This window comes from Dermacentor albipictus, chromosome 10 (assembly GCF_038994185.2).
Source record: "Dermacentor albipictus isolate Rhodes 1998 colony chromosome 10, USDA_Dalb.pri_finalv2, whole genome shotgun sequence".
Classification (NCBI taxonomy): domain Eukaryota; kingdom Metazoa; phylum Arthropoda; class Arachnida; order Ixodida; family Ixodidae; genus Dermacentor; species Dermacentor albipictus.
This window is the reverse complement of record NC_091830.1, coordinates 38,173,168-38,196,371: the sequence shown is the minus strand read 5'-3', so window position 1 is coordinate 38,196,371 and position 23,204 is coordinate 38,173,168. Positions and strand designations below refer to the sequence as shown.

Sequence of the window (23,204 nt, the reverse complement as noted above, 5' to 3'; positions counted from 1 at the left end):
CTAATAAACGCGCAAATAATTTACGTGGCCTTACGCGCTAGAAACACGGTCGGATCATCAGGCACGCCACAGCGGCGAACTCGCTATTTTGGCGACAAGCTGGAGTATTTAGCGAGCACCAAATGCACGGTACACGAGTAATTTTTGCATACCACCCCCGTAGGAAAGCGTATTTTGAATAAAGCCTGCTGGGTGCCACGACAAGAAATTTGACGAGCCGTTGTCAGATGGGAAGAGGACTTGGCACTTTTGAAGGCACCGCGTCCTTGAGCGTTCATGTACTCATCAACCCAGCATCATCCGATAGATTGACCCCGGTTCTCCACCACAACCCGGGCTTACTAGGTGGTGGGACTTGGTTCGGGCCAGCGGTCCTTCCCGGACAAGGGGGCTGTTGTGGTGCAGCAACACAGAGTTGCCGCACTCAACACACAAACAGCCATGTCGGTCTTACAGGACTCAAGCATGACTGACCCTCGGACTGCCTCGGCGCAAAAGAGGCCAAGGCATACAGCCATAGAGAGCACCAAAGCCGTCCGTGGAGCAGCGCGACCAACCAAGGGTGCGCCACCACGGGTTCCAGCTCTCGGTTCCACTGAACCAAACAAAACCCCGTAGATCGACTGGCGCACACGGCCGAGACGAGAGGTGATTAGAGGAGAGTGTAACTGCTTACCGTACACAAGTGACGAAGGCCCGCGAAGTGCATGTGGTTCTAACGCAGAGAGGAGGCTTTCCGGCTGCAAGCACGACCGAAAGCACACAAGGACGAAGGACGCTGCCCTGGCACGCGCAACAGCGCAACGGTCGAAAACTGGCACATTCAGCATGGTATGGCCGATGGCCAGCTCAACAGAGCTCCTCACGCCGCCCATTGGCTGTGTAGAGCGCGTCACAATGACGTCACGGATACGATCGGCTCCGCCTCTTTTCGGGCGTGACGGCCCCTACTCTAGTGCCTCCCTAGTTTCACCAGAGGAGGGGGGGTCCGGTTTCTGCACACGACACCGGTGAAAGCCCGTGACTGGCACCTCTCTTGATTTGGACTCCTCATGGTTTCTTGCCATGGCGCAATGCTGCAGCTGCGCCTTTCAACCCCCTTGCGCCTACCTCTCCCCAGTCTTTTATTTCTTTTCCTCTATCCCCTTCCTTCCTTACACGGAACCACTTCATACATGTCTTTCTTTGTTGGCGTCTTATGATTATATATATATATATATATATATATATATATATATATATATATATATATATATATATATATATATATATATATATATATATAGCTGCCATCTGTTAGCACTTGCCAGTTCATCGCCGAAAATGCTATGGCATTTTATCAGTGGGGATTAACACTGTCTAATAACATGAGCAAAATTGTTTTTCGATACTGTGAGTTATTGATCTGCGAGGCGCGCTCATGTCAAAATTATTCTGGAACGACTTACCACGACATGCCTCCCAATATTATCAAAATGACAAATCAAATTTTAAGCACTTTTCGTACCGTTTCATGTTTTACTTGCTAACGTAAGTAGCTCATTTATGTAATTTAAGCGCACGAAAAGGTACGCGTAAATCCTCCTTTATTGTCTGCGGAAGGTGACGCGTATTGGACAAGCAATTTTTCTTTTTGTCCGCTTTCTGACGTAGTCGCACTAATGACGCCTTTGTTCTGAACTTTACTCATTCAGTGAAACTGGGCATCCTCAGAAATGATATGAGAAATAACGTGCAACCACTGTGTGGCCCAGTGGCCTGCGCGCTCAAGGTCTTGGGTTTGATTAATACTGCAGAGGCTGAATGCAAGGCCGCCCTTGTATAGCGCATGGGATGCACCTGAGTGCATGGGCTGCGTCAAGCCAATGACCCCGTCGATGACGGGGTCGGGCATTCGTCAAGAAAAAAAAAAGAACAAGCGAGAGGAAACACACCCACTCGCGCGTCTCGACTATTGGCCCACCAGTTGCTGAATTTTTTTGCAGATTAAGGAAATGTTTCTTTTTGTGTGTGTTTGTGCTGAGAGAGTTTTAATTTATTTTAAGAAATATGTCGTGGTATTCTACGTGCCATAACTGATATATTTGAATAGGAGACACGGCATACATTACGTTACAACCTGACGTTAATTTTGACCACTTCGGTTTCCTCGATGCGACAAGCGCTCCAGTGCGAAAACGTTGCTAGCCTACAAACCTCGAATTCGCCTGTCTGTGCGAAGCCTCTTCATACGCGCGCGTTTCGCGTGCCCGACCCCTTCTTATTCTTTTCACACAAAAGCCCGCGTGCGTATGCGTGAACAGAATCTTGAAAGTGAATCGGGATCGTCGTCGGGTAAGGTTCAAGGAAGAAAAAAAAAAGTTAATGGGGTTTTACGTGCGAAAACCACTTTCTGATTATGAGGCACGCCATAGTGGGGGACTCCGGAAATTTCGACCCCCTAGGGTTCTTTAACGTGCACTTAACTCGAAGTACACGGGTGTCGAAATGCGGCCGCCATGGCCGGGATCCGATCCCGCGACCTCGTACTGAGCAACCACGGCGGGTGTTCAAGGAAGAGATTCATCGCGTCAAGCCCCGTGAACAACAGCGATTCCGGCGAATGTTCCTCGAATTGCAAGAGCGGCAGTGCCGCGTGCCTTGACAGGCGCGGCGACAAATAAGAAAGTCGGCGTTCCGAAATTCCTTCCCTTCCATTCTTTCTTTTTTTTACACGCTTGAAGGTGACGCATACACTGCAGGTTTTCTTTTTACAGGAAAAATTTAGCGTCGGTCTACAAACAATCCAACCCAGCTGCGCCGAGACCGGCCCACCTGGGTTGGCTGCAATCGGGTGCAACGAGCAATCGCTCCCCCCCTTCACCCCCCCCCCCCTGTAAGGCAGCGGCATGAACAAGCCGTCAAACCACGTGGCTGATGATAATGCATGCGCACTTCCATCCACCTTAAAGGCGGAACCAAAGCAGTGATTCACCAGCTTAGTGGCAGAGTTTGGCCTCGATTACTTCAACTATTCGAGTCGACGAAATAACGTCAACGGGCCATGCAACGATTTAACATTGGCTCAGAAACATTTCTCATATGAGAGCGGAAAACGTGAGCGTGCATCATGGCGACCACAAAGCAGTTATAGCAGTCATTTGAAAGTAATAAATAAAATGAAGGTTTTGTAACCTGCATCGGAACATGTGTTTGTATGATATATCACTTTGAAAAACGATGTGCGTAATGGGCGCACATCACGGGATCGGGGTTTGACGTCAAAGCTGTCCTAAATTAGGCGCAACATATATCATATCATATGGGCATATCTACAGCGGAGCGAAGCTGTAGATATGCCCACATACATTTACAGTAGTAAATTGGCCGTGATCTTTTGGTTATCGGTCAGATCACGAGTGCGTTGAAAATCATTTGCCCCGAGGGGAATGTTTGAAAAAAAAAATGTGTGACAAATGCATGTGTGAAACATACGCGCATGGGCGGCGTATGAATACTTGTTCTTGCATCGTATTGGGTTACTCTTGAGCTTGCGGATGCGATAGGTAGCGACATGCTGGCGCCGTTGCGGTTTCCGCTTTTTCTTTGCAGTTTGTAGACTAACTATGCATGCCGAAAATTACTAGGAACATAAGTTATAATTTTTATGGCATACATTACTGGCCAGGTTTAAGGGATAATAAATAAATTTTCGCCGCCTAGAATTTTAACCTAATGGAAAAGTAGGTAATCGAGAGCGCTTTTTTGGGAAAGCAATTGGTGGCGAGTAATGCATTTATTTATTTTCTCATAAACTACCACACCTAGCAGCCACGGCGCGAAATACAGGATCCTGCCGGATACTGCAGTGCTGCCGTGTCCTCCGTGATCACACAAAGGGATCTCGCAGGCCACGCTGCGGCGTTCCCTCTTCTCGCATCGACTACTGGTCAAGTAGAGGAAAAGCATAAAATTCTTGTCAAGCAGGGGGGGGAGGGGAGACAGCTACCGACCGAATTGCTTCGTTTTACGCAAAAATTGTCTATAAAACCACGCTATAAATTGTCTATAAACACGTCATAGCGTAGCTCCTACTTGGAAATAGCCTGAAACTGGAATCGTCAAAATCACAAGTGACACAGTCAGTGTTCTATTGGTTTCGAGCTGGCTCTGCATTTCGACGAAGGTCATTTTCACGAGCATATGTACGATAAGTCTTGATTCCACGATGAAATTCGACAGTTAGGCCTGCAAGATGCTTGCTTAGATTGTTGACGGTGATATGATACCCAGACTTCAATGCTGTTTAGGCTATATCTGGGCTGAGATATCTAGTTCTAGCCTTTGATAATCGAACAATTTTATGCCGTAAGGCCCACCAGTCGTTGCGCGCTGCCGACTATAACACTTTATCCCGGCCTCGCCTTCGCCAGTAGGTGAAATGTAGAAAGCCGATTAGAAAAGCTGGGCATGCTGCAAGTTGCTCGAGGTGACATTTTTTATGGCGGGAACTGCCCAGCCCTAGGTGTTCTTCCCATCGCGTTCGTGTGTGGAGAGTATATATATATATATATATATATATATATATATATATATATATATATATATATATATATATATATATATATATATATATATATATATATATATATATATATATATATATATATATATATATATATATATATATATATATATATATATATATATATATCGAAACGTCTCATGGCAGGACACCGCGAGGAGCAGGTGGCCGGGGGATCGGCTACAAGGCGGCAAGTCCGGCCGCAGCAGCAAACTTGAAGGCGTGTAGTTCTGCGACCGGGGCTAGGCGGGGGAAGAGAAGGTCTTCTACAGTGTTGGCTGGAAGGCCCAGGCGGCGGTATGCGGTTGTCGTGTGTGGGGAATCACGTGCGTCTTCCTCTACAGGCCGTCCCGGGAAGACACAAGACCATCCTCGCTCTCCAAGCAGGGAATGCGTAGTAAAGAAAGTCAATTTTACGTGGTCAATCTACCAGGGAAGAAAATGTAGCTTCAGCTCTACTTTTGTCAGGGGAAAGGGCCCTCTGTCGAAAGTTGGGGGCTGGGAGTGGAGGTGCAAGTGACTAATTTTACCTCTCGCTTTTTGACAGTGCGGGAAGGAAGGGTAGGCGCAAGGGCCCCGCTTTCTCTCCCGGTAGATGCGCCAAGGATTACAGGCCCCCCTCAGTGAGCTTTTGTACACCAATCTCTCGCCTGTGATGAAGAAGGCGCTATCGTGAGTGAATGGGCTGCGTTTCTCCGTACCCTACGCGAGCTGTCCGTAGTGAGAAAAGCACCTGGTTTTCGGCGAAAGGTGCACAGAGAGAAATAACGTGTGGCAACCTTGGAAAGGCCAGGCATCTGCATGCATGCCATTTCGCCGTAAAGGGAAAAACTGGCCCTTTCCATGAAGCCGAGGATGGTACTTCTGGGGAGAAAGAAATAGAAAGCGCGAACTGGGCACACACACAAAAAAAAGGTGTAATGCTTGGAAAGCTTGCAGCCATTTATGCAATATGTCTCTTAACTTCAAGGGTCCCCGAGAGCTGGAAGAATGCCAACATTATACTAATATACAAAAAGGGAGACGTTAAAGAATTGAAAAACTATAGGACCATTAGCTTACATACAGTATTGGATAAATTATTCACCGAGATAATTTCCAATGAAATAACGTCAACACTTCAGGCAACCAAAAGAACAGCATGGCTTCAGGAATTGATACTCTACAATGCACCAAATCCATGTCATCAACCAGGTAACCTAGAAACCTTCAGAGTAAAATCAGCCTCTGTATGTGGCTTTCATATATTGTGAAAAGGCATTTGATTTAGTATAGATACAAGCAGTCACAGAGACATAACGTAATCAATGAGTAGAGGACGCTTACATAAATATCTCAGAAAATATCTAGAGATGCTACCGCTACTTTAATTCTCCTCAAGAAAAATAGAAATATACATATGAAGAAAGGGCTCAGGTAAGGAAACAATGCCTTCAATAGTGTTCACAGTACGCTTGGAAGAAGTATTCAAGCTATTAAACTGGAAAGGCTTAGGAGTGAGTATCAACGGCTAATATACCAACAACCCTTCGTTTGCAGATGACATTGTCCTGTTCAGCAACACTGGGGACGAGTTAAAACAAGTTTTTTAGGACTTAACAGAGAAAGTGTAAGAGTAAGGTTGGAGATTTATTTGCGGAAGGCAAAGATGATTATCAGTAGCCTGGCGAGGGAACAAGAGTTCAGGATCGACAGTGGACCACTAAAGACCGAAGGAGTACGTTTACCAATGCCACAGAAGACTGCGAATACGAGAAGAAAATTTGAATAAAAATGGGTTGGAGTGCATACGGCAAGCATTGTCAGGTCCTGAGTGCAAGCTTACCACTATAATTGAAAAGAAAGGTGTACAATCAGTGCGTTCCGCTTGTATTAACATATGGGGTAGAAACTTCGAGAGTGACAAATACGCTCCAGAAGGTTTTAATTATTGGCTGAGGGGCCCAAGTGTGATACGCAGATTTGTAGAGCACCTTCAGAAACCATCGGTCTCACGTAGTCCTTTCTTCCGGATTTGCAAAGAAAGCCGCCCGCGACGTATGAAGAAAAGACATGGGGCGGAGCGCTTGCGCAGTGTTATCGTGCCGCTCTCAAGCGTGCGTTCGACGAACAACGTCGGCTGCATCGGGACTAGCCAGTGCCTCCTAAAAAGCAGGCCTGTGCACTCCGATTTGTGACATCATGCTACTTGGACCGAAATTTCCATTGCCAAGCCCAGCGTGACGAAGACGATGACGCCAAAACCACCGCGGCTCTATCGGGAGTGTTCCCATTAGATACTATGGCAGTCGGGCAAGGTAGCATGACGTCACGGATCGAAGTGCACCGGCCTTGTGCTATCTAGGAGGCGTTGGACTAGCGATGGTGAAGCGGCACGGCGTTCTTTATCTCCTTGGCAGCGCTCGGCCAGCAGCATGCATTTGCGACGTCATCCGACGAGAACCGACGTTGTTCACCGAGCGCACGTTTGAGTGCAGCACAATACCACTGCGCAAAAGCACAGCCACGTGTTTTTTTTTTTTCATATATCGCGGGCTTTCTTTGCAACCCTCCCAAAAAAAGGACGATGTGTGACATACAGTACAGGAAACAACTCGATCGGTACTTTCTGAAGATGCCCTACAAATCTGCTTATCACACTTAAAGTCCTCTGCCAATAATTGAAAATTTGGGTAATTAAGCGTAATTAGCGAGTTATGGGGGTAACGATTTCGGTTTAATTCGCTATCGACGCGCCTGTCATTTTTAAATTCTTGGCTCAAGTTACGGTGGACACCCTGTATACTGCACGCTGTCAGTCATTCTCGCTTTTCTTGAAGTTCATTATCCTTACAGTTTCCGCGTCCTATAACACATTACTACAGAAAACTGCGCTCGGTAAGGAGCTCAATTATAGGCCGTGCAGTTCTTGCGCAAAAACGCGGATGCCATCGCTGACAGCTTTGGTAAATGAGCAATGCGGTTAAATCGCTTGTGCTGGTGCACAGAATATTGCATGTTTCCCGTTTCACGTATAAGTAGACACTGCATCTCTGGAACCAAGAAATGTCAGCATAACACCTACAGTCCCACCCATACATATAGCCAATGCGATTGGCTGCCGTTGGGCATGGGGACGTACAGATGCTGGCACAGCCATGTGCTGCCGCTTCAGCTGGGCATGCCGTGCTAAGAGTAGTCGACTTTAGAACGCTAAGGCCGCAACTAAACTTTAGAAGCGGTTTATTTGTGTCCTAATTGCTTAATTCTAAGGTCAGGTCTGCCGATAGCGCGTGCACGAATTGGACGATTGAGCTAGGCCTAACCTTCGCTGAAGGATATCAACATCGGCTCAAACTTCATGCGCACTGAGAACGCGTGGGATGACTCAGGTTCGTGCATTTCAACTTCGAAAGCACGATTCGACTCATTTTGTGCGCGAATAATTATACATACATGCAAATCCGCTGCGGCTATCGTGTCGTCAGTTGGGCTGCCTGTCACGCGGTCATCGGCCGAACGATAGGTGACACGAAAGCACGTCGCACTACAACAGGAAGGTAGCCACTTGGCCCGATTATTGCGTGGAGACCCTGCTGAGATATAATCCCCGTATAAAAAAATGATCCGCGTCGCAAGTTTTGCACTCCGTCTGCCACAGGTGCCCTTCATCTGTATTTAGGACACGAGCCCGCTGAACAACGCCCCTGGAAACACGCTCGGCGATGTTAGCAGCGAAACAACCTGCCAACTATCAGCGGAAAAGTTCGTGAACAATGCATTTCACACATTGATGTTGCGATAGCATCATGAAATGGGCCTCGACACTCACCTGTAATCTTAGTTACAGGTTACGGCGAATGTTAAAGCAAGCCAATAAACGTGCCCACCTGAGTTCCCTAACCAAGCCCCATTTCCCGGTCCGTAAGAAAGCATCTGCCGTAATTTAGGCATTCAACTTAAAACGCAAATTATTGGTGAGGTTTAGAAAAGTTAAATTCTAGGCTTTTACGTGCCACTGGAATGGTACGATAATGGGGCATGCCGTATGGTGTGGGACTTCGGATTATTTGTACCACCTGCTGTTTTCAGCGCGCACTGAAGGAACGGCACACGCACGGTTTTGCCTAGCGCTTCTGTACTATGTCACATACCTTTTATGGAATATGAGCATGCAAAGAACCGGACGCGGGTTGTAACTACAGACATTAAAGAGCGCCTTACCAGACACGAGAGGCGATGGCCGATGTACCGCAGCGCTTCGGGATCGTTCTTCTAACGAGTGATGGAGGGTCACCGGAAGCAGTCTCGACTGAAGAAGAGCAGCACGAAGGTCATAAGTGCCGCCAGCGTTTCACCAGACTGAGGGATCCCGTTTGTGCAAGCGACACGCGAACAAACACGTGATTGGCGTATCACTTGTTTTGCAATGCGCGAGCATCGGTTACAAACGACGCTGGTTAATCAACGAATATGCTGCGGCACTTTATCAGTGCGGACGAAAGAAAACTGCCTAATAATCCCAGGCAGCTCTTGTTTTGTGACACTGCGAAACAGCTGAAAGGGGAGGCGAGCTTTTCCCTGACGTGGTAGCTGAATTGATAAACGGGGTTGCGATGCTGAGCTTGAGGTCACAGGTGGTAATAAAGTTTACTAAAGTATACATATAACGTCACCTCCTTGTTCTAAAAAAAAATACGGGGTTTTGCGTGCCAACACCACTTTCTGACTATGAGGCACGCCGTAGTGTTGGACTCCGGAAGTTTGGACCACCTGGGGTTCTTGAACGTGTACCCAAATCTAAGTAGAAGAGCATACCTCCAACCTGGCGACATCAAAAATCGGGAGGCTTCTTATTCGCGCCAAAGGGGGTTGAGGGGGGGGGGGGGGACTGCATTCACTGTTTCAACTTCCAGTGGTACCGGGGGGAGGGTTTCGTTCAAATTTTCAGGCACTGTTCCATGAGTCCTTGGTGGGCTGCATAAATTTAAGCGTCTCTTTCCTCCTTAATAATCACCATATAGACCTCTTGCAGGACCTTGCAGCAGCACACTTTGCTCGTCGGAGTACGCTTGCTCAAACATGGTCCAGACTTAGGCCCTTCACTAGTAGCAGGTGTTGGGGGGTTGTGTTGCACATTAATTGATGAGCGGAACTCAGTCCTAGTTTCTCGCGCCGTGCTAAAGATCCTCTCACACTCTGCGTTGCTATGAGGATCACGAGTAAATTCAGCATCACCTTAGCAACTTGGTGAAACACGTTTTCCATCAGTGTTTTTCTTTTTTCCAACCATAGACCACTGCACGTCCCACCTTTCTTCATTGAGAATTTCCTCTGTAAGAATGTGCGCCTGTAGTGTGGCAAACTCAGCTTCGAGAGCATCTCAAGCGTCTTCAGCAGACTCAGTGGAATCTCGGGGCAGCAGCTGAGGAAAACGCTGAATAAAGAAACGAAGATTCGAGAGCGATGCCTGCGAAATAAATTTCAGGTTGGCCACCACTGAATTCTTCAGAGTTTCGTTTCAGAATTGCGTCCTCATCCATAGCGCTTCGTTTCTTCGCATTTGGGAGATATTTTCCGTAGAAGAGGCCCCAACGTAGTCGCTGACACTAAGGGGTAGGTTGTGTTCCGACGAGAAATCCCGTAAACAGGCACTCCGCACGTATAACACTGTCGTCGCACTTGTTCCAGAGAAAGTTGACCTTGTTGCTGTTGCGGAGAATGGCCTTGCTGTTCAGCAGTGCGAACATAGCTTTGAAGCTTCGCCGTGGAAACACGCAGTTTCATGTCGCCTTTGACACCTCGAGACAGGCTGACGCCGCATCCACACGTTGTACAATATCCAAATGGTCTCCTTTTCTTAATGTCAAAAAGCACGGAAATTCAGAAGTATAAGATCGCAAGAACTTCTGCAAATACATTTTCTTGGGCTTTGATAGCGCCATGGCATCAAGCACACGAAGGATTCTAACTTTACACAGTGCACCACACACAGACAGCCTAGCCAACACTACTCATACACACAAGGAGCAGCAACAAGATGCACCATGGAGGAAGGAATGCCTGAAATGCAAGAGCTACATTGGCTCTGGCGTTGGTCGGCTTAGTGGGCACCATAGTCTGCTGCTTAGTCGATGATACCGATGGTGCTAGTGCAGCCGTTGTTGGTGATGCTGATTATTACGATGTGGCTGTTCATTCCGGAGTTCCGGTTTCGCAAAAAAACATTATTGCGCGAACGGAGACCACTTTTCGGGAGATATAACACAGTGATCGCATAATCGGAAAGTTCAGTAAAAAATCTGGAGTTTCCCGGGCGAATCAGGAGTGTTGGCAGTATGCACGGGGGCTCTCCGCATTTCGCCCCCATCGAAATGAGACCACCTTGGCCTCCTCGTTCTCGATGAAATGCCCTATTGCACATCGGCACACAAAAGCTGTCCACGTCAAAGTGTAGTCACAAGAACGAGGTGTTGCATGTAGTAAATCAACAAAAAATAAGGCTGCAAGCTTGCCCGTGGTGCTCGAACAATAAATGTCGTTTGACGGTGTAGCTCTGTGGAAACCAGCAAGGCGGATAGAAGTAATAACGAGAATATAAGATATCGACCCAATCATAGTAAGTGTTACAAATGAAACCCATACGCACTCCTCGAGAGAAAAGCCTCGCAGTTGAATACATATTCGTTCTCGTCCTGGACTTGCACCCGGGAGCACCACCTTTACGGGACAGCCGCTGTACCATCTAAGCTAACCAGGGGGCAAGCTACCTGGTTAGGCTTTTTAAGGATGGATGAATGGATGTATGGATGGATGTTATGAGCGTTCCCTTTGAAGCGGGGTGGTGAGTTGCGCCACCAAGCTCTTGCTATTATACTGCTTAATGTCCTACCTAGGTTAAACAATAAAAAAAAAGAAAAAAAAACGCTATGAACTACCACACATAAATTTTCTCATCCCCTATTGCGAACTGTGCTTTTGTACGTCTCCATTTTTTGTCGTTTCCCTGCTTCTCTTCCACTAATCCTCCAATCGCCTCTTACTAATGCCTATTGCGGACATGTTTGCTTTTCCACTGCTCTCGCTGAACCCAAGGGCTTCAAGGAGGCCAGTGGTGCCTAAATCGGCCGCTCAGTAGACGTCTTTACATTCTAATAAAACATGCTGCATAGTTTCTCTAGCTTTACCGCAACAAGCACTTGCTTCTTCCGTCTTATATCTCGCTTTATAGGTGCGTGTTCTAAGGCATGCCGATCTAGCTTCGAAAAGTGATGAGCTTCCCTTTGAGTTACAAATTGTTTCTTTCCTGATTTCGTTTTTTCCTCTTAAGTGGTTACTCATGGTAGGTTTCTTTTCCACTGCCGCCACCCATGAGATTATTTCAGCCTCTCTGACGTTCTTCTTGACCTTCTTTGTTGCTGTGTTGCTCACCCTACAGGCCGCATACTTGCTGGTAAGCTTCCTAGTTCTTTTCCTCCACTCTGAATCAATGTGTTTCCTGCACAGATACCTGAACACTCTCCCAGCCCATTTACTTTCTTCCACATTCCTCAGCCGTTCTTCATACTCAATTTTACTGCGAGCTTCCCTCACTTCAAAAGTAGTCCAGTCCATATCCCCCTGCACAGCTTCATTTGTAGTCTCCCCGTGAGCGCCAAATGCGAGCAGACCCACTGACTTTAGGTTCCCATTGAGCCCTAATTGCACCCCTGATTTAAAGCAAACAACTGCGTTTCCAAAAGTAAGTCCTGGAACCATTACACCTTTCCACACACATCGGAGGACCTCGTACTTGTTGTATCTCCATAGCGCTCTGTGCTTCATTATGGCTGCATTTCTCTTCCCCTTCACTGTTATTGTTTTTTCCTGTATTTCCATATATCTATTGCCTTCGTTTATCCAAGCTGCGAACCGCGCCACCTGTTAGCGACGACATCAAGTTAGTCAGGCTCTGTAAGCTAGGAAGTCACTCCCGATGAGGGTGCCACCGCATTTTCGTGACGTTTAATGGCGCGCCAAACGTTATATACACATATAAACCTTCATGTACCCTCACGTACGCACTCTTGAAAAAGGAGAGGGATGCGGTAGTAGAGAAATGTACCACTTTAAGATAGGAATATATAAAGATAGGAATATTTCAACAAATATTGGTGTGAATTGGATACATTCGGAATTTATTTATTTTTTGTGAAAAATGCAACTTTCTTTCTTGTTGATACTAATGCATGCTGTAGAATTCGATCTATTTACATGATAAGAATGGAGCACTCTCAAACTTGCCCTGCCTACGTAGTGAAATTTTGTAAAAAAAAAAAAGGTATAGGTTTGTGGAACCTATTATTCGCAGCTGTTTTGCCAAAGCTTATGCTAATCGGTTTTTGTTATTATTATTCCAGGTGCTCCAAATTTTACTAAGTGAAGAGATTTGACTCAATATTCGCGTTACATCGAGTTTATTTTCGGCTCTCTCGTGCGTTATCGAGGGCTGAGCAGGTGGTACGGGCAGTGTAAAAAATTTCGAGGAATTGCGTAAGGCATGTTGTTTTGGGTGTGTTTTCATCATTCGATAGAAAAAGACCAAAGCCCCTTTCGGCCCTACGTGACTTCAGTGTGGCATGTGAAAAATGACTTTCAAGATAGAATTTGCTGTAGTTGTAAATGAATATCTCTAGGCCATAGGTGAGGAGTGAATTGCTGTGTTAAAGGAACTTTCTTCATTTTCAATCTCGATGCGCCGTTTTAAAGGCCCCGTTAGTTGATGAATGAGTTCTGACGCCAAAACTTCCACTCCGACTCATGCCACGGGCAATAGGGCACCATGTCACTTTGATGACCTGAGTGGTTTCACTTTCTCGATACGTTTGAGGGGTCAATATGCAGGGCAGGTGGCATCCGTGAATCCCATGAGCCACTGTGCAAATTACTTGGCACCGTCGTCGCAACGTTGCTGTTGGCACTGATGCTGTCGATGCGTTTCACGTTCACCAACTTTACGTTACTTTCGGCCCATTCTACACTACGAGCGGGTGGCCGAGGTCGCACGGCTGACAGTCGCCGACGAAGTATAACTGATTCGCCTGGCACCACTGTGAACCAGTTCATGGTTCACAGTGTTCAGTTCGCAGTATTCAGTAAAAAGTTCGGTATTCGTGCCGCTCGATTTCTTTGCTGTGGGCACGACGCGACACTCGAAACGAACCTTGAGGTGCAGACACGGGGCAGGCTGCTATGTTTTGCCCGACGATTGAGCACCGAGAGTGGCAAGCCCGAAAGGTGCCGAATGGCAGGTCTATACGACCAGCTTCTGAGGCCTTAAAACACCCGGCTCTTGCGTGGACAGAGCAGACGCTCGTAGGCGCGGATTCAACGAAACATGGACCCGTGTTTTGCGTTGGTCTGCTGCACTGCCGCTTCGCACCTGCGACCAGGTGGAACCTGCAGTAGAGAGGGTGCAGCAAAATAGTGAGCCAGACGCGCACCTTTCCTGCACCTTGTGAAACGAATGGCTTGGTTCAGAGGTTGCCACTGCTGCACCGCTGAAAGGAATGGCAGGGTGCGGCACCTCGTGAACTGGTTCATGGTTCGAACAGGCCTCTTATGGAGCGACGAGGCAAACTGAATTTCGATCCCTTAGCGGCTCTCACAGTAAAATGAAGGGGTTCGAACTGCAAAGATCACGCTCGAATGTTCAGGCACGTCGTAGTGGGCAACCTCCGGTAAAATTTTGACAGCATGGGGCTCTAACGTGCACCTGAATATGCAAGGTGTTTCGTCGAACATATTCAAAATTTTTTAAAGTTTGCCTGTGGCAAATGACTCAATTCTAGTTTATGAGCCGGGCTACTCAAAGCGGCGGACATTACTTGCACAAGAAATTAAAATGCTAAATTGATTAATTAACAAGAACTGACTAATTAACTCTTAGCTGATTATCTTATGACCCCTATTGCAATTTACAAATTCTCGCAGTCGGCTTCGCAAGGCGCATCCACTTGGAACGAACTCTCAGGACGACACCAGTTTTGAGATATAAATTTCCGAACATTGCGGGGAAAAGCACTGGCGTTCCAGTTACTTGTGTGCTTCAGTGCATGAAAAGACGTTTTCTTAACAAATTGATTGAGTGCATGAAAATACGTTTTCTTAACGCCAATGGATTTATCCGCAACGTTCGGGAAGTTATATCTCGAGCTGGAGTCATTTTGAAAACTCGTTCCAAGTGTGTCCGCCTTGCGAACTCCACGGCTAGACTATGTAAGTTGCCGTGTGCGTCATACGATAATTACCTAACAGTTAATTAGTGATTTTGTAATCAGTCGATTTTGCATATCTTTCTTTTTGCGAGTACTGTCCGCCGCTTCGAGTAGACCAGCTCACGAACTGTAATTGTGATATCTGCTACAGGCAACCTTTAACGATTTTTGAAAGTGTTCGTTGAAACACCGTATACAAGTAAACCGACTTTTTTTTTTATAATTTCGCCCCCATCGAAGTGCAGCTGCGCTCGGCCTATGGAGCCTAGTAGCGCAGTGTCAATGCTACTGGACTAACGTGACTGGGTTCACGAAAGAGGCGACCTGAGCCGCTGTATCGAATCCCACAGCTGCGCCATTACAGAAAGCGCAGGTGAAAATTTTCGTTTCTCCGCTTCAAGCAGGGGAGCAGGGGTGAGAATGGACACTTCAGCCACGTGAACCTGTCTATGTGGGGTGAAAAAAAAAAGAGCGACTGCCTCCTTTTGCGTGCATAGTTGCCACAAGGGCAGTGAAACACCTCTTGGAAGTGGGCGAAGGGGAAATTTCACCGATTTCCCTGGAAATTGCACGAGGCTGATCGCACCTGTTTGGCGCCGGCAAGGCAAATGAGCGCATCTTCGGACACTTCCTTCTGCTTGCTCTGAAAATAATATTAGGACGCGGTCGCCCCCCTGGTTTTAGTTTATTTATAGGCGCGTGCGAATATTCGAAGTTTCGAATATGAATGGAATTCACCGCTTTAAATTCGCATTCGAAAAAGAATCTATTCGTTATTTTCGAACCAAATATTTTGCAACAGCCTGTTAAAATGAGGGTTAGATGTCTTGTTATCGCTATCCATCTGCAAAACATTGTATCTCAGACTATCAGAAGTATAAGACCGACAATAGTTGTCGAAGGAATTCAGAAACAAAACGGACAACGAAAGTTTTGTTTTTGATTTCGCGGTGGTAGCCTGTGAAGACCCGTGAGTATTCCTTGCATTGTTCATTTAATGTATTCAGAATTCTAGTCATGTAGCATTATTATCGTTTACGCAACGACCAGAGGTGTTTATTCTCGCGACTGGCCATTTTATGTTTTTTGAGCACACGATTCCTTCAAAAGACATTTTTTTTAACTCATAATTTATTTTTCGGCAACCATTTATTTAGCATATCTGTAAAGCTCTGTTGCATACAGTCGCCTACAGCCACGCTTTTAAAGCTCGTTTGCAATTAAGCTCTAAAAATGATGAGACGTTATTTGCGCAGTTCTTATTGGCAACCAGCAATTTTATTTTTACTACAGATTCTTTGTGGCTACTGAGCTGGTTTTATTTTAACTAGTGAGTAGTCGGCACAGGCGTGGTACATAATTAGGCATGCAGAAATACATATTCTCGACGTACTTGCATATATGCGTCTTCGGATGACAGTGGATATAAAATTCGACATTCGATCCTTGCTACTCGTATTGAATGCTTATACACGAGAGATGTGGTGTTGGTTAACCTCTTTAATTATTGCTAGTAAGCGTGCAACATCTATCTAAACTATAGCCACTCTGTGCATCTCCACCGAACAAACAGTGGAAAGCTCAGTTTGTTGCATCTGCCTTCGTTGACGGCATGATCTGACGGCGATAGCTCGCTTTTAAGCTGGGCTAGTATTCACGAAGGCTTCTTATGCTAGGATTGTTCGTAAAAGAAAATTATGCTCGATCCTGGCACTTGACGTATTAACAGCGATTGGGACTCGGCTGATGGCAAAGAACACTGTTCGAACGAGATCGTATTACCCATACTCCTTCTCGGTAAATCGTCGGGCCGGGCTGGCACGCTATCTGCCGGCGCATAGCCCGCGTTGAGCACCGGAATTGCGGCAGGCGCACATTTGTAGTCCCTGCCAATAGGTGCTAGCAGATGCATGTCGCGCATGGGCAAAGTGGATGCGCCAATCTTGTGTGAAAACGCAGCTTCCAAAAATGCAAGCACTAGCACAAGAACTAGGTGCTGTGATAGTACGCGGATTGCGCAGCAAGAAAAGAGTGTGCTTGTCATATTGCGGCACTAATGATTTCTCAATACGTCATCAGGAAAGTACAAGACAGCGCGGGGAACCGAACTCCTTCGTTTGAAGTACTCAGCTCCGCATATCCTTTCGTACTGCCAGAATAGCAAGGGAGGCTTGTTTCGCGATATCATTGAAAGGCGAAAGCCGTCGCAGACAACTTCGCGAACGGACTCGTGCTCGCCAATCTCGGAGGCCATGATTGCACCAGCCACGTGTAAGGGGTGCTGGCGGGGCCATACGAGCGGACGAGGGCTTTGCGGTTATTAGTCTTGCAGCGATTCATCCCGTAGCTGCCGCGTCGTTGAATCGTGGAACGCGAAGAATCGACCGCAGGCCCGTGTCCATGAGTGTCAGCAGTCGAGATGGTGGACAATGACGAGAGTCAGCTAAGCAGGAACTAACATTTCTTTACACCATAAGAGATGGGCTCAAAGAAAATGCCACGGAGGTGCTCATAATACACCCCCTGCCCCCAACGTTGAGGGCCGGTACCGACGGAGGGGACGAATACTTGAAGGGCAAGAGCAGGAATGCGTCCAATTATTTACGGGAGAAAGTTGTTCCGCCACGAAGTTCCGGTGACGGACGGGGTCCGGGCCATTGAATGTATTTAGGGAGAAATGCGCTTTGTGTGCACGGATCCGCAACCTACGCTGCTGCAGCTGGGGTGCCATTGCCACGGATGTTGTCGCCAATGGGGCGACAATAAACGTGACCAGGCACACCCCGGCTGGTCCCGGGCGCCCGTCTCGCGTTTGCCGCGTTGGTGCCGCGGGAGAAAGAAGGAAAGAGAGAACAAAGCGCCGTTACTTTCTTCAGGCACCCAACTGAACATGCCCGCAACAAGTAGCTGCGCCTGCTATACTCCGTTTCATACGTCGCATAGCCTCACGGCTACCCAAACCACTCTAGGCTACTCGAACTGCCCCAATCATCTGGCTCCTGCTGGATCACCGCTCCCTGGCCTTTCACCAGATCACCAATCCTACCGGACCCACTGGGCCCTTCCTGCCGGACTGCTCATCCGCTGCCATGGCGACCCTTTAACCCTCTACTCTCCTATCTCCTTTGCTCCCACTATCCCCCCCCCCCACCCCCGTTGGCGCTGAGCCGTGCTCCCGCAAGGGCTGCAGAAAACAGCGACAACCTTTCCTTACCCCTTCAAGAACCACTTCTCTCTCATACGTCAGGTGCAACGCTGTGGAAGCTACGCAAGAAGTCCGGTCGCCAAAATGTATTACTCCGCACGTTTCCGTCGATGCTTCGCTGCGCGCCAGCGTGCACGTGAGGCTGCCGCGACGAGCTGAACTTAGGAAATAACGAAAAACAAATTGATTTAAAACAACGTGTTAGCAGCCGCATAAGTACATCGATTGTTTGTAAGGGTAAATCTAAGGGTAAATCTTTGTTGCCCACCCTACAGGCCGCATACTTGCTGGTAAGCTTCCTAGTTCTTTTCCTCCACACTGAATCAATGTTTTTCCTGTACAGATACCTGAACACTCTCCCAGCCCATTTACTTTCTTCCACATTTCTCAGCCGTTCTTCATACTCAATTTTACTGCGAGCTTCCCTCACTTCAAAAGTAGTCCAGCCCAAATCACCCTGCAGAGCTTCATTTGTAGTCTCCGCGTGAGCGCCCAATGCGAGGCAACCCACTGACCTTTGGTTCCGATTGAGTCCTGATTGTACCCCTGATTTAAAGGAAACAACCGCATTTCCAAAAGTAAGTCCGGGAACCATTACGCCATTCCACATACTTCGGAGGACCTCGTACCTATTGGATCCCCATAGCGCTCTGCGCTTCATTATGGCTGCATTTCTCTTCCCCATCGCTGTTATTGTTTTTTCCTTTGTTTCCATAAATCTATTGCCTTCGTTTCTGCAAGCTGCGAACCACGCCACCTGCTAGCGACGACATCAACTTCGTCAGGCCTTGTAAGCTAGTAAGTCACTCCCGATGAGGGTGCCACCGAATTTTCGTGACGTTTAATGGGGCGCGTAAACGTTATATACCATATATAAACCTCCATGTACCCTCACGCACACACTCTTGAAAGAGGAAAGGGATGTGGTCGTATATAAGTGTACCAATTTAAAATAGGAATATGTAAAGATAGTAATACTTCAAAGCTCCTGATAATTGGGCGATATGACAAATATTGGTGTGATTTGAATACATTCAAATTTTATTTTTTTTGTGAAAAACGCAACGTTCTTCTTCGGTGACACTAACGCATGCTTTGGAATTCGATCTATTTACATGACAGGTATGGAGCACTCTCAAACTTTCCCTGTCTATGTGGTAAAATTTTGTAATAAAAAAAAAGCTTTAGGTTTGCGGAGCCTATTATTCGCATCTGTTTGGCCAAAGGCTTATGCTAATTCTCTTTGATTATTATTATTCCAGGTGCTCCAAATTTCACTAAGTGAAGGCATTTGACTCATTATTCTCGTTACATCAAGATTATTTTCGGTTCTCTCGTGTGTTAACGAAGGCTGAGCCGGTGGCACGGGCAGTGTAAAAAAATTAGAGGAATTGCGTGAGGCATTTTGTTTCGGGTGTGTTTTCATCATTCGATAGAAAAAGGTAAAGTCCCTTTTGGCCCAACGTGTCTTCAACGTGGCATGTGAGAAATGACTTTCAAAATGGAATTCGCTGTAGGTGCAAATAAATATCTATAGGCCGTAGGTGAGGAGTCAATTGCTGTGTTAAAGGAAATTTCCTGATTTTCAATCTCGATGCGCGTTTTAAAGGCCCCGTTAGTTGATTAATGAGCTCTGACGCCAAAACTTCCACTCCGACTCATGCGATGGGCAATAGGGCTCCATGTCACTGTGACGATGCGGGTGGTTTCACTTTCTCGATACGGTTGAGGGGCCAATATGCAGGGCACATGACATCCGTCAATCCCATGAGCCACTGTGCAAATCACATGGCACTATCGTCGCGACGTTGCTGTTGGCACTGATGCTGTCGATGCGTTTGACGTTCGCCAACTTTACGTTATTAGAGAATTTTAGTTTAGGGGACGCAAGCGGCTTGCGCACGCAAGAAAGAGGGGTGCTGGTACTGCGCATGCGCAGACCCCGAAGTAGGGGCCGGCGCATGCGCAGTACCATCGCCCCGAGTTCTTGCGTACGCAAGCCGCTTGCGTTCACTAGGGAGTTTTAGTGTTGGGGACGCAAGCGGCTTGCGTACGCAAGAACTAGGGGCGACGTTACTGCGCATGCGCAGACCGCTACGTCTACTTGCGTCCTTGGGTTGTTGGAGCGGCCGAAAACATCGCTGCCCCTAAGAGGTCACGTTACCCACGTGACTCTTGCGGCGTAGGAGAACTTACGAGTAGCTAGCGGGTAGATAATCTAATAAATATATCGCCAAGTGTCGACAGACGTCGTTTTTATGTGTATTAGAGAGGTTTAGCGTCGTCTGGTATTCGGATAAACGCAGTTGGGGTGTTGGGGCGGAGCCATAAACGGGAGCGTCCTGCTTGGTGCATCCACCTGGCGGCGCAAAGCTCAAATCGACAAAAGCAGCTAATATTGCTGTAACCAAGTCTATTCTACTTCGCTGCTGGTGTAAATTATCGGCACTGGCTTAATTGTGTTGCTGCCAAAAATTTATGCCCGCAGCAAAGTAAAATACACTTGGTTACTGCAATATTAGCTGTTTTTGTCTGTTTGAGCTTTGCGCCACCGGGTGGCAGCACCATGCAGGCTGCTCTAGTTCATGGCTCCGCCCCAACGCCCCAGCCAGCGTTTACCCGATTACCGCACACTCTAAACCTCTCTATTAACTGCTTTTAATAAGAATAGTGTTATGTGCTTTACTTCATATGCTTGATTTCATGTTTTAAAAAGTGATAATGCATCAAAGATCAGACGTTGATGGTGCTGCGAGCGCATGCGACCTCATTGCGGTTTGCGTTTGGGGCCGCTAACCTATAACACGTTTCTGCTTGCGTACGCAAACGCAAACGCACCCAAGCGCTTGGGGCCCCAACGCCTTGCGTCCCCAATACTAAAACTCCCTACTAGAGAGTTTTAGTATTGGGGACGCAAGGCGTTGGGGCCCCAAGCGCTTGGGTGCGTGTGCGTACGCAAGCAGAAACGTGTTATAGGTTAGCGGCCCCAAACGCAAACCGCAATGAGGTCGCGTGCGCTCGCAGCACCACCAACGTCTGATCGTTGCTGCGTTATCATGTTATAAAATATGAAATGAAGCATATGAAGTAAAGTACATTAAACTCTCTTTATTAGAAGCAGTTAATAGAGAGGTTTACAGCGTCCGGTAATCGGGTAAACGCAGGCTGGGGCGGAGCCATGAACTAGAGCGGTCTGCATGGTGCTGCCACCTGGTGGCGCAAAGCTCAAACAGACAAAAACAGCTAATATTGCAGTAACCAAGTGTATTTTACTTTGCTGCGGGTATAAATTTTTGGCAGCAACACAATTAAGCCAGTGCCGATAATTTACACCAGCAGCGAAGTAGAATAGACTTGGTTACAGCAATATTAGCTGCTTTTGTCGATTTGAGCTTTGCGCCGCCAGGTGGATGCACCAAGCAGGGCGCTCCCGTTTATGGCTCCGCCCCAACACCCCAACTGCGTTTATCCGAATACCAGACATGCTAAACCTCTCTAATACACATAAAAACGACGTCTGTCGACACTTGGCGAAAGATTTATTAGAATATCTACCCGCTAGCTACTCGTAAGTTCTCCTACACCACAAGAGTCACGTGGGTAACGTGACCTCTTAGGGGCAGCGATGTTTTCGGCCGCTCCAACAACCCAAGGACGCAAGCAGACGTAGGGGTCTGCGCATGCGCAGTAACGTTGCCCCTAGTTCTTGCATACGCAAGCCGCTTGCGTCCCCAACACGAAAACTCCCTATTAGAGAGTTTTAGAATTGGGGGCCCAAGTGGCTTGGGGACCCAAGAAAATTGCGCGCCACAAGTGCGCATGCGCAGAACCCAAGCCAGTCTTGCGTTCTTGCGTTCGCGTTAACCCAAGACCCAAGAATCGAAAGCTAGCGTGGGCCCCCAAGCCGTCTTGGGCCGCCCTCGCGGGTGACGAGATATCGCGAGATAGCCAAAAGAGCCGAACGAGCCGCAGCCATCCAAAGCAGTTGTCTCTCAGGCGCCAAGCATGACTGCTCCGAGGACGCCGTACGCGCGCTCGCACTTCACTACCGACGATGACCTCTGCATATTGCGAGAAGTACTGGGAACCAATCCGTTTCAAGACGCCAGGTTGTGGCCGCAGGTGGCGAAAAATCTTGCAGAGGCCACAGGCAAGACGTTTTCGCTGCGGTCGATACGCAACCGCTGCGAGTTGCTCATGGCACAGTTCTTGCACAAAGATACTGCGAATCTGAAAAAGTAAGTACATTTTTACTGCACAACTTCTTCCGCTTGCAGTAGGCGCAGGTTAGCTGTGTGCTTTGCTTGCCCTTATGTAATGTTTATTTGCCTTCGATATGCTGCCTCCGTAATCTTGCGAGAGTAACGCGAATCCTCTTCCCCTGCCACGTGTAGCTACCCGCGGCGAGGGAACTTGTATATGCTGGCGCCCACCTCTGAACAGCTGTAATCACGGCACTATGGTTTCTAACGGATTAGAAACCAGTAAGATATCAGCTTTTGCCAGCGCAACAAAGGAAAATCACCCGTGAGACGAATTCGACACTAATCGCCGCGCGCCCGCGTACGCCGGATACATGAGCGGTAGTCGACGCGCCGGGAAATGAAACACAAGGCCGACGGCGTCAGAAAAATATTTATTGCATCCCTACAGGGTACTACCAAGGGTTCGAAAAAGAGTTGAAAAATTGGCACGTATTTGAAACATCCAGATACTGCCGTAAATAACGGCATCGACCATTTGAGACTTGTTCGCAGTGCCATATATTACGTCAGTGACGAGACTCCGGCCGCTAAAAGTGCCCTACAAGTGCTCGCCGTGCTAGAGCCGCTTATCGCAGCTCTTTATATGCTATAAATATTTTGTTTGGCGCTTGTGCTCTTCACGCAGGGGAGGCCCACACCAGCTTCGTCCTAACGCCTCTATTTTTAAGTTCACTCAAATTCTTGACTACAAACTTGATGAGAAGCCTGCTTGTGGCTTTGTGAATGACATTTGTGAATGTTTATCATCAGAGTGTGGAACTTGCATTCGCCTTTGCGCATCCCTCTTGCTATGTCATCATCATCCCTCATCACATCTTTATGTCCCCGTTCCCCCTCCCCCTGTGCAGAGTAGCAGGCTAGAGCACCTTAGCTCAGGCCGACCTCTCTGCCTTCTTTCAATTAAATTATCTCTCTCTCTTTCCCAAAGGGCTAAC

General features: G+C 47.5%; 2 protein-coding genes across 7 annotated transcripts in view; one reads left to right on the top strand and one right to left on the bottom strand.

Annotated features, from left to right (window-relative positions):
• Window positions 1-8,958, bottom strand: part of LOC135911882 (uncharacterized) — a 31,786-nt gene extending 22,828 nt beyond the window's left edge. The window contains exon 1 of one of the 2 annotated variants that reach the window (XM_065444221.2): window positions 8,768-8,958. The gene's annotated coding sequence lies outside the window, so the exon portion shown is untranslated. Of the gene's footprint in view, window positions 1-676; window positions 825-8,767 lie in introns of those variants that run through there. The other variant, XM_065444222.2, reaches the window with a different exon arrangement.
• Window positions 1-23,204, top strand: part of LOC135911886 (uncharacterized) — a 166,256-nt gene that overhangs the window by 41,417 nt on the left and 101,635 nt on the right. The window lies entirely within an intron of this gene.